Genomic DNA, 11213 nt, shown 5'->3' with positions numbered 1-11213 from the left:
CGACTCCAAAGCAATGCTAATGTAGCTCATTGTCTGATAGGCCTTTGTCACAGCAGACATTTTGACACGTCTTGGTAGGAAAAACAGGTGTTACTAACATGAACAATGTTTCTGTTCTATTCATGTCTCCCAGTAAGCCATGACAGTGTGACAGACTGCTTTGTGTTAAAAAGGCTTAACAAGGGCCGTTTTGCTCTCAAAATAACATTTAATGCAATCCTGATCAAAACTGACTGACTTCAAGAAGGAACATATGCTAAAAGTACAGATAAAACATACCACATTACACAATGAATGTCTGGACATATTAAAGAAAAAAAGGTGACAATAAAAGTATTACCAACAATCACAAAACTAAGAAAACAGAAGGTGAGTCAGGAAGGAGCTGCCTATATAAAGTAGTCCCAGCAAAGGCACAATACCAAACAATTTCCAGGAAACTGTGTTGCATCATTTCTCCCGGTCTGAGGACAACTTGGCCACTCTATTTACAATGGTTCTGGCTGCATGTGAGTATTAACAAAACTTGGTTTAAATACTGTTTAGAATAGAATAGAATAGAATGCCTTTATTGTCACTGTACACATGTACGATGAGATTAAATAGCCAACTCCAATCCATTTATGATGTTACGACTGTTTTGTCTTTATATCTGATATTTTCTATAATTCAGTGTTTTCAAAGCAGGTTTATTTAACGTGGTAGATACCTCGGAACGGGAAAATTAAGTAAATAAGCAGGCATATAACTTGGGTACTTCTTGAGTAATTGTTTTACATGCATATGGTTCAACATTTATTGTCATTTCTTGATATCTCTAGAGGAGAGGGATCTATTTGATAAAATGTCCCGACGGAGTGGCTCCAAAGAAAGAATCAGCGGTCAGACCACCTGCAAAATACAGTCAGTATCCAGACATCCAGTACAATTCAAAAAATGACTGTTTATATAACGGTGTGTTCATAATTTTACTTGTGCGTGACTTTTTTATCTTTCTGTTTAAATAGGAGTATACAGGAGAAATATCAGAAAATGGTGCACCAAGCTGTGACAGGGCCCTGCCTTTCACTCGACAATAAAAGATACAGGTAAATATATTAATACTGCTGTAAATTATAGTGTGCCAGAACAACATTATGTAAGTCAGTATTGTTTTGTTTGACAATCTTTGCAGGGATACTTCCTGTACATTCATCAGCACCGGATAGAGCCCCAGAACCTGCAGCCCCTTCCAGTCCTATTTTGATCACAGATACTCCAGTGTCCAGACCCACTGGCAATCAGTATCCATCCACTCCAGAAGATCCTGAATCACCTATTGTGATCCCTGAGGGTCAGGACTTGAGAGCAGCAGTGGAATTATCGACACTGGGGAACATTCTTCATCACACAATGGACTCTCCCTCTACAGGCAAAGTCTGATACAGGTAGATATCTTATTTAAAACACTGTAAATCAGGTGTCTCAAACTTAAATTGACTTGGGGCCTCTACTGCTATTGTCATCTCGTAGGAGGGCTGCTTCAGTATTTAAGTACTACAAGAAAGCACAATGACATTACTACCATCGTAAGTCAAACAGGAGTTTCTATACATTGCGGGCACCTTTGACCTTTGTCATTATTTTGCACCAACTTAAATAAATAAATAAAAATTAATTACGTATTAAATTATGAATTTACAACAGTTTATTTATTGGCAAGCAACGTAATCCTCTCTCTCTCTCTCTCTCTCTCTCTCTCTCTCAGAGACCCAACTTAAACCAGAGCAGCCTATGCTGCTTATGGGGAGCATCTTAAGCTTTATTGTTTCCCACAGAACGGTGGAGGGGTATATTTTTATATCTATAGGTCATTTTCTACTTCACCATTTTCTCATCATTTTAGTGTGTTATTGTTTATGCACAAAATACTTTGTGCTCTTGCTTTTTCCCTCCTTTTTTCTCTCACTCGCCCACACATACACATCTGTGTCACACACACCGGCCGCCCTGCCCGCCTTTTTCTGCTTCTCTCTCCATGTATCATAAAGACTGTGTGTCTGTCAGTTACTTTGTTGGTCAGCAGGAAGATTTATAAAGTTGCTCAAGAAACACAACTCATGTTTTGGATTCCGTTTTAGTACACATACAAACAGTTGACAGAAAATTAAAAGTCAATGACTTATTTAACTTTATATGGAAAAATAACTGTAATAAACACTTTAATAATACCTCAATTTATATATTTGCTCACTGCCTTCCCCAGGAGAAGAGTTGTGATATAAACAAAAATAAGCCTGATAAGATCAAAAGAGCTTACTGATATAACAATTCTAAAAATGAAACTGTTAAACTTTAAAGCACTACACTTTGCATTAAAAGCATCCCTTATACCTACATTTATTATGAATCTGCATTGGTTCTCAGCAAAGTGATTGATATCTGTTCATCCCCTGTTCCAGATAGAACTTTACCCTTACCTCCAGCTAACTGCCTTTCAATTTACTGTATTAAAGAGAAAGTCTTTTCCATATTTATCAGGTTTTTTTGGAAGGTGTTATCGTTAGCTGGTTCAGTACCAATATCAGAATATAATTATGAAATCCAAAGTCAAGTGTTATGGTGCAATGGAAATATATTAATCAAGGATAAACCATTATTTATTGAACGGATGTTTGAAAAAGGAATATTTTTTATTAATGACAACAGTAGGGCCAAACCATGTCTTGTAAATAAAATGTCATGCTGTCCATATATAAGTTATTATTATTAACATAGATGAGCAAAAAAACAAAACAAAATATATCAATTATACATGCATCTCAATAAAATATCTGCTGCACCGGCAGTCCCACAGGGGAACGTTTTTATATGTATTTACACAACTACCTTTAATGTTTCCAGCAGTTAAAAACTAAAACTAATTTACAGATACTTGCCTGAAAATGCTTAACAAATAGGTCATTCAACAGTGTGGCTTATGTCAATTTTGTGAAGAGGAAGAGGAGTCAGATGTTCATCTTTTTGGCATTGTAAGGAAGGTGCATTGTTTTGGATTTTTATAGTTGTCCTTTCACCATAATGCTTGGTGATCTGGTGACAATATCATCTTAATGATGAGGAAAACATGTATTTAGAGCTACAAAGAGACAATTCTATATTGAATAGTTTAAAATGTTTTTGAAGCGTCAGTGGGATCTTAAAAGATGTTAAAAGGAATAAAGAACCGAATAAATTTAAAAACCAGTAAAAAAAAAAAAAAGAAAAACATGGGTGAAAAACTGTGTGTGAGTCTGGGTGAAGGCAAAAGGTGATAAAAGTCAAGAGGGTTAGAAACATTTATGTTATTGTTGGTTTGTTTATTGTTATTTTTGGTGCATTGAATAATTACATGGGAGTGTGTGTATATGGATATGCATAGTACGTGTGTGTGTGTGTGTGTGTGTGTGTGTGTGTATATATAGTGTGTGTGTGTGTGTGTGTGTGTGTGTGTGGAAGTATGTGTTTCTGTGTGAATATGTATCTATATGTATGTGGGTTGACTTATATGTGTGTATTGGTTTAAATGTATGTACAGATATGTTTGTACGTGTGGATACTTATATCCTATACTACAACCTTTGATGTAACATTGAGACTACAACAGATAGTTTTTTTCGTTTTCTTTCTGGTCTTGTTTTTGTGTTGCTCTGGGTGTGTAGATAAATATCCTTTGGACCATTGAAAAACATATAATAATAATAAAACTCTTGCGGACAAAATTATATTATGTTTTTGGCATCATGTTGCAGGCCGGAGGTAAAGGGAATGGCGGGCCAGAAATGTTTGAGGCTGGTAGTTTGAGACCTCTGTTGTAAATGAAACTGTGTCAGAATGACATTATTTAAGTCAGTTTTGTTTCAAAATCTTTGCAGGAATATGTCCTGTACAGTCATCAGCACCAGATACTCCATCCATTCTAGGAGGTCCTGAACCATCTTTTGTGATTCCCAACACCCAGGACTTGAGAGCGGTAGCAGAATTATTGACCCAGGGGAACGTTCTTCTTCACACACAAACTCCAGAACCTGCATGTCTGCCGAACTGGACTGATGCACAGATACAGGACAGAGGCCACAGAACAACCTGCTCACAGTGAGAATCCATGCAACACACTGCTGGTACAAAGAGCAAGAGTGCAACAGCCGCATCAAAGCAAGATTTTAAAATACACAAGATGAGTTTGATGGTCTGCTAATGCGAACCAGAGCGCAACTGTTGACATTTAGAACAACAAAGTCTGTGGTTGTATACAATGCAAAGAGATTAGCCAATATTGCTTTAAAACAAGTAGGGAAAAGCCAGTAAATTTAAAAAGAAATTGGTCATCTTAGAAAGGAGGTAAGAGTGATGAAGGAAATACTGATAGATGCAGAAGTAAATGAGTAGCATGTGTTATTATGCAAAATAATAATTAGTGTCTGATATCCCCTATTTTATTTCGTAGTGTTTAATCATGGCTTGTTAATGTTTACACAAAGTAAAACAACAAACGATGTGTTATTGTGATTAGTGATGATGAAAGCCATACTGAAAATTATGAATCCAAAAGCATTTCAGATGTAAAGGAGGAAATTAGGCAAATGGTTAATGATATAGTGAAGTAAATTGGCTTGAATATGACCCATTATCCCCACTCAGCAGTTTATCTGCTGTTGAAGATGAACTGGGCAAAATAGAAGAGGAGATTGTGGAATTGACCACTGCACAGAGTCTTCTGCAACAGAGTTTGCTGAACCAGATACAAAAACCCACACCCCTCATCACAAGTCTCAGAATGTGTAGAGTCAAATCCCAAAGTCCAAAATGTAGTAAAACATAAGTTAGGAGAGGTTTTAGCAGAGGCGTTCTAAATTTTGTACTGAGAGGTCCATCAGTGTCCAAAGATGTGTGTGCAGTATTAAAAACATCTAACAGCTGTAATACTGAAACATTTTTGAGTGAAATTGAACAGGTCATGCAAAGCAATTAAAAAATGACGTCAGATGATATGCTTTAGATCGTTGTCACAGCAGCATTAGGCAAACGTGGTGGTGTGATGCGCAAATTGGGAAATGTCAGCTGATGATCAGATTATTCAAAAGAAAACAGGCATGTCTCTGTGTTTCTCTGTGTGTAGCCCGTTATAAGTACCCTCACAAATGAAATCAAGCACAAGTGGGATTTGCCTCAAATCATAAAGTCTCACTAACAGATGGGTAAAAATTTGAACATATTGGTGTTAAAATTCTTGTTTTTCACCACAATCAAGGAACGAAGAAATTGGACATGTATCAAACCCAAGAACAACCCCATCCAAAAACACTATGGCTTTATCTGTACCAGGATCAGTACCACATTACAAGTATTTCTGCTGTCTATGACACACACAACAGGATTTAAAACCCATACGCTGTCATTGTCGTTGTGAGTGTTTTGTCTTAACAGACACAAAGAAGTGACAGAATCCATAAACCGTGAAAGATTCATACCATGTAATAACATTAAATATTGTGATGATTGCGGTAGCCTCTCCTCAGTAAGTCACCAAACAAACGCTGCAGGTCATAAATGCCAAAAACCGAATGTGGTCAATACAGAAATCTGTTAGGCTCAAACATACAACATCAGTGTTATATACGATCTGAATAACCACCAAAGCCACAGACTTAATATGTCTCTTTGACTTTGAAACAACAACACACATCAACAAACATGTAGCCAACTTTGTCTGTGCAACCAAAAATGGTGGACCTCTTGTGCAACTTCAAGACAATCTGTGTAAAGAATGTGTTAAGACATTCCTAAAACGAAACCAAGATGCTTCAGGCTACCCCAGTTTTGCAAAAGATGAGGAATCAAAAGCAAAATACATACAGGACTACTACGACAAAGAGGGGATTCAGCTAAATCCAGAAAAAATTGCTGTTGCTCAATTCTTTATGGGGTTGTTTTTCAATGCAGGAAAACCAGGTCACATGTGAGCTAGTAAAAGATCCTGAGCAATTCACATGTTTATTGACCAGTATGACGTCAGACAGTTTTCATTTGTGTCTGATCACATTGCCCTTGTTCAGTGGAGACATGCAGTAGCACAGGCTGCTAAAACTAAAAATATTAACTTCATCGGGGGAATGACAACACCATATGCACGACTTATGCTCTATGACGTGATGGACAGGTTAGGGGAGAGATCCATCTATTCTGACACAGACAGTGTTGTTTTTGTGTCAAAGGTTGCAGACTGGGCCCCCGAAACAGGTCGCTTTTTAGGGGACCTTACCGATGAGGTTAATGGAGATACTGGAGACTACGACTACATTGTTGTGTTTGAGTCAGGGGGTCCGTAATGCTACGCTCATCGGACACTCCAAAACAATACCCAATTGAAATGGCAAGGGAACCACTCTAAACGCTCACAATGCTTCTGTCGTCACACATGATGCCCTTGTGAGCCTTGTTTACAGGTTTGCGAGCCTTGTCATGACAACACAAACTATAATGACAAAGTCAGACGCAAATAAAAAGGCATTCGAACTGGAAAACAAATCAGTTGAAAAAAGATTCCAAGTTGTGTACACCAAACGCCGTATCTTTTCTGATCGGACAACATTGCCCTACAGCTCCTGATATGGGAGTTAGAGAAATTGAAGATTTTGATTTTAGACTGCAACATCCTTTTAGTCTAATTGTACCAGGTCCCTCAAACAGCAGAAAAACATATTTTTTAAGAAAGCTAATGGAAAATGCAGACAAATTGATTTCAAAGAGCATTGACATTATTGTATATATTTATTCATTCTGGCAACCTTTGTACAATGATTTGATGAAAATAAGAAACTTTAATTTTGTTGAGCGCTTGTCTTTAAGCAATGATTTACTGTTACCTGTAAATAAAAACAATTGATTGATTATTGATGATTTCATGATTGATGCTAGTATCATGTTGACATTAAATGTTCTAAAAGGCAAAAGACCTCTAAACAAAACACACTATCAAAACTTAAAAAGAAGAAGGAAGGGATTGGACTAATGACTGATAAAAGATGTGCATGTCAAAGAAAAAGAACTTCATCAACCAGTCCAGTGGATTTCTTTTCTCTCCTGAGTATAGCAGTTGCCCTTTATATTGAGTCTCATTGCATCAAGACCATAAGATATGGAACATGCTCAGAAAATGTTTCTAGTACCTCAACAACAACTTGATCTTTTAAGAAGCCTGCACATGAGTCTATTGGAGAAACTGTTGAAAATGAGCTGGATTGTGCTGATACTAAATCAACAGGAAAAGAAAAAAGGTTCTGTGCCTCCCTATGACCTTGCTACTCCTTCTAACCACTGTATACCTCAAATTACAAAACATTAAGCAACAATAGACTAAATGAACAAGTACTGTTGGTTAGGTGAGCTTAATTAGATATCGTCTATTAACACACACATTTCTACAGGAATGCATACAAATATAAATAAAACAAAGTCATATTTACAGAAGGCAGTTAAGTTTAATAGGACATTTGGCCTCCTAAGACCAACCAATTTGCACATTACTAAAGTCTTATCAAGAACATTCTTTAAGTTTTACTGGAGAACGATGTAACACACAAACTTAGTGAAGCATTTACGAATAGCTAGTCCAACCCAGTCCAGGAACCTGAAACTGTAGAAGCTAAATGGAATTCAGCCATAATTCCTTTTAATATTTACACCTGTCCTTTTCCTTCTTTGTCATGTCACAGTGTCTCTTGTTAAAAGGCCTATTGTTCGCTAACACACACCGTAACAACTTTGCAGCATAACAGGTCAGCTTGTGTTACAGCTTGTTGCATCAATGAACGCAGTTTTAGATCAAATGTCTTTTGTAATGCTTCTAGCAAAGTGTTTCAATTCAGTGTGTCTGAATTAATCTGGATTGTTCCAGTTTATTTACTCATTTGAAAGATATTTTGGGCTTTTTATGCCTTTACTTGATAGGACAGGTGAATATAAACAGGAAAGGAGAAGCAGGGGTCGGGCTGTAAAGGGCTGTAGGTTGGAATCGAACCCAGGCCGCTGCGGTAAGGACTGAGCCTACATGGGGCACACGATCTACCAGTTGAGTTACTGTGCCCAACAGTTTATTGAAATTGTTAATATCATAAAATGGAGCCAGAGCTTTTCTAATTATCCAATATTATCTCCAGCTTCAATGTGGAGTTTACCCAGCAGCAGAGTTACAAAAGCTACATGTTAAAACCCCCTGGTAGCTAACGTAGTAGAGCACGTACCACATATCAAGGCTGTGTCCTTACTGCCGTGGCCCACATTCTAACCCGGCCCCAGCCTTTTTGCTGCATGTCACAAAAAAAACAATTGACGAGACAACTAGAGGATGAATCAACTCATAATAGCACCAAACCAAAATAACAGCGCAAGCATCTGCTGTGGCTGACCTTCCTCCACAGACACCATAGCGTCGCTGACATCATAGAATGTTTACCAGGCTGGGTATTGCTGGGCAGCCCCCTCCCACACAGTGATTTCTTGCAACTGGTAAGACACTTCGTAGACAAAGGAAAACTGTGTATCTTTGTAATGAAAGTAATAAAGGTTACTAAAATATCAATATTTATTAGTGTCATTACTTTAAAGATGATATCTCAACTAATTATAAGATTAAACACAAACAGATCCGGGATAGTAATGTGTATTGACGCTATCAAGGGGAATTTGTGGTTAACGTAACAGGTAATGAAACTAAACAAACAAAGGTGTGGTAATGAAATGGCTAGGAAATGAACAGGTACGTGGTGCAGTTGGGTCCACTTCATAAGGTGCAAGGTTCAATTTATTCATCCATAAAAACATGGAAGTGCACCCATCCTAAACAACTAACTGGAGATAGAAAATAAGATTTAAATGTGCATAAAGACATACACAACACAACACTAATATAGTATATTCCACATGTGAAAAAACATCAAGTGTTCTTTCTGTTTCACTTGTGTGTTTATTTTTTCACAATTAATGTTAAGACATGTCTCATGTGAAATAACCTCAAATCACCTGCCTGTATCCTGGCTATTAATCCCATAAAATATCCCAAATCTGTGTTCTTTTAGATACTTTACGTCTTTTGATACATTTATTCACATATTATTTTTGTTACAGACAAATATATTTCATACATACAAATAGGAATTTCCCAAAAACATTTTAAAGAATATTTTATTTTTATTTTGGGCGAATGCAGGTTGACACCCTGCAGGCTCTGAACTCCCTGTGAAGTGGGAAACCAAATTTCCTCACCACCAGTGTATCACATTAGGGTTTGTTCAAGAAACACTGCTGTGTCACCGTGACCCCTGCACCCGGATCCCCCACCATATCATTCACCTTTACACCTCCAACCAACAGCGAGCCGTCAGCAGATTTGTCCATCAGGATGAGGCGTGGTGCAGCTTTCTGATAAAACTTTACTTCCTTATCTCATCTCATTGATTGAGATAAGCACTCGCTGCACGAGGTTTATATAACAGTGAGTGTTGATTTGCTGTGCAGTCATTTGGCTCCAGCTCTGTGGATGATGTGTTGGTCCAGAGAGAGAAGTAAACAAAGCAGAGAGGAAGGAGGGAGGACACGTGAATCTCACACACACACACACACACACACACACACACACACCTGTCCGATGTTTTCCCCAGCTGCGAGTACAGTCTGTTTCTCCCAGGGACTCTGACAGAGAGACGTTGAACGACACTCACACTCCTCTCCACCTCCCCCATCATGTCCACACACACACACACACACACACACACAGTCAGTCGCACACGTGTACACACTTTTCTCCGCGGTTTAGAGATGTCACGTCTGGCTGAGTTTGAAGTGTATCTAAGGGGCTATGATTATTTTTCTCTACTACACGCACACACACACACACACACACACACACACACAAACCGCACACTCTTTTCTGGAGAACCTCAGTCGAGCTGGGGACTCATCCAGTATGAAGGCTGAGTTGATGACTGCTCAGTGCGGTTTAAAGTTGCCTCAGGCCAGTTTGAGCCAGACCTGTGCTTACTCTCTGCTCGCGCCACTGATCGCTCTACCTGCTACACACACACGCACGCACACACACACATACACACACACACACACACACACACACACATAAAGCTCTGTTCACTTCAAGGACTCACGAGACAAGGAATACTCTGTCTTTGATGGTTTGGTGTGTGACAAAAAACAACACAGGTGGTGTACTGTACACCGTCTATATGTCTTTTCAAAGATTTTGTTTTTTATCCTGTCCGTCTAACCATTTAAATGAAATAAATTAAAAATGTATTTACATTTCTAAGACTGATTGATCTAATCAGCTGTGCACATTCTACCACATGATCTGGTGTAAACTTGATATCTAGTTAGCCATTCTCACATGATGATTATTTTATTATACTGTAATTAAATTAATTAAACGGTTTTTACAATTCAGGCATTGTCTCTCTATTAAAAATCAGACAAAACTTCACCGTTTTGAAGGCCAAAATGTACATTGCCAACGAATTCCATTGGGTTTTAGAGTGATTTTATCTGCTTGACTGATGGATTTGGTCCCCTGTTTCTGCATCAAAGATGTCAAACTCTTTTTAGCTCAACAGAAATGTATTTTTGTCAGTGGCAGCAAAATACGTTACATGAAACTCCCATGGGTTAAAGTGGGTTTAAAGAACGTTCTGTTGGTGTTAAAGGTTGACCCTGTAACTCACCGACCACAACCTTTAAAAACATTTTATCAAATACAAAAAGTCATCTAACATTAAGGCCAAAGTAGTGTTTTTTGGTTTTTTTTTTTTTACACAACTCTTGTACCCAAACACATTTGTCCTTCAACAGTAAGACTTTGTCACCCACACTTAGAGCTGGATTATTCAATCAGTTGCCAACTATTTTAATAATCGATTTATCAAAAGTAATTTTTTAAGAGAAAAAGTCTAAATTCTCTAATTTCAGCTTCTCACCAGTGAATATGTTCTGGTTTCTTTAGTTCTCTATGACAGTAAACTGAATATCTTTGGATTGGTTAAACAAGACATCTGATGATCAACATTTTTCTGACATTTTATGGACCATGATGATCAACAGATGAATCGACAATGAAAATAATCATGAGCTGCTGCCCTTTTTTGCATGCCTGATCCATTCCTGAAAATCCTCTGCAGATATATCCAGACATC

At 37.8% G+C, this 11213-nt stretch overlaps 1 long non-coding RNA gene across 2 annotated transcripts; it reads left to right on the top strand.

Annotated features, from left to right (window-relative positions):
• The first annotated feature begins 315 nt into the window (after nucleotides 1-315).
• LOC127354809 (uncharacterized) lies at nucleotides 316-6849 on the top strand. Of its 2 annotated transcripts, XR_007881628.1 has the most exons (5): nucleotides 316-509; nucleotides 822-903; nucleotides 1008-1088; nucleotides 1175-1427; nucleotides 3894-6849. It is a non-coding gene; the product is annotated as an uncharacterized LOC127354809 (long non-coding RNA). The 2 variants fall into 2 exon arrangements; XR_007881627.1 differs by having other exon boundaries at nucleotides 316-903.
• The last annotated feature ends 4364 nt before the right edge of the window (nucleotides 6850-11213 follow it).

This window comes from Dicentrarchus labrax, unplaced genomic scaffold, assembly GCF_905237075.1.
Source record: "Dicentrarchus labrax unplaced genomic scaffold, dlabrax2021, whole genome shotgun sequence".
NCBI classification, from domain to species: Eukaryota; Metazoa; Chordata; class Actinopteri; family Moronidae; genus Dicentrarchus; species Dicentrarchus labrax.
The sequence above is the reverse complement of the archived record's forward strand: the minus strand, read 5'-3'. Positions and strand labels throughout refer to the sequence as shown.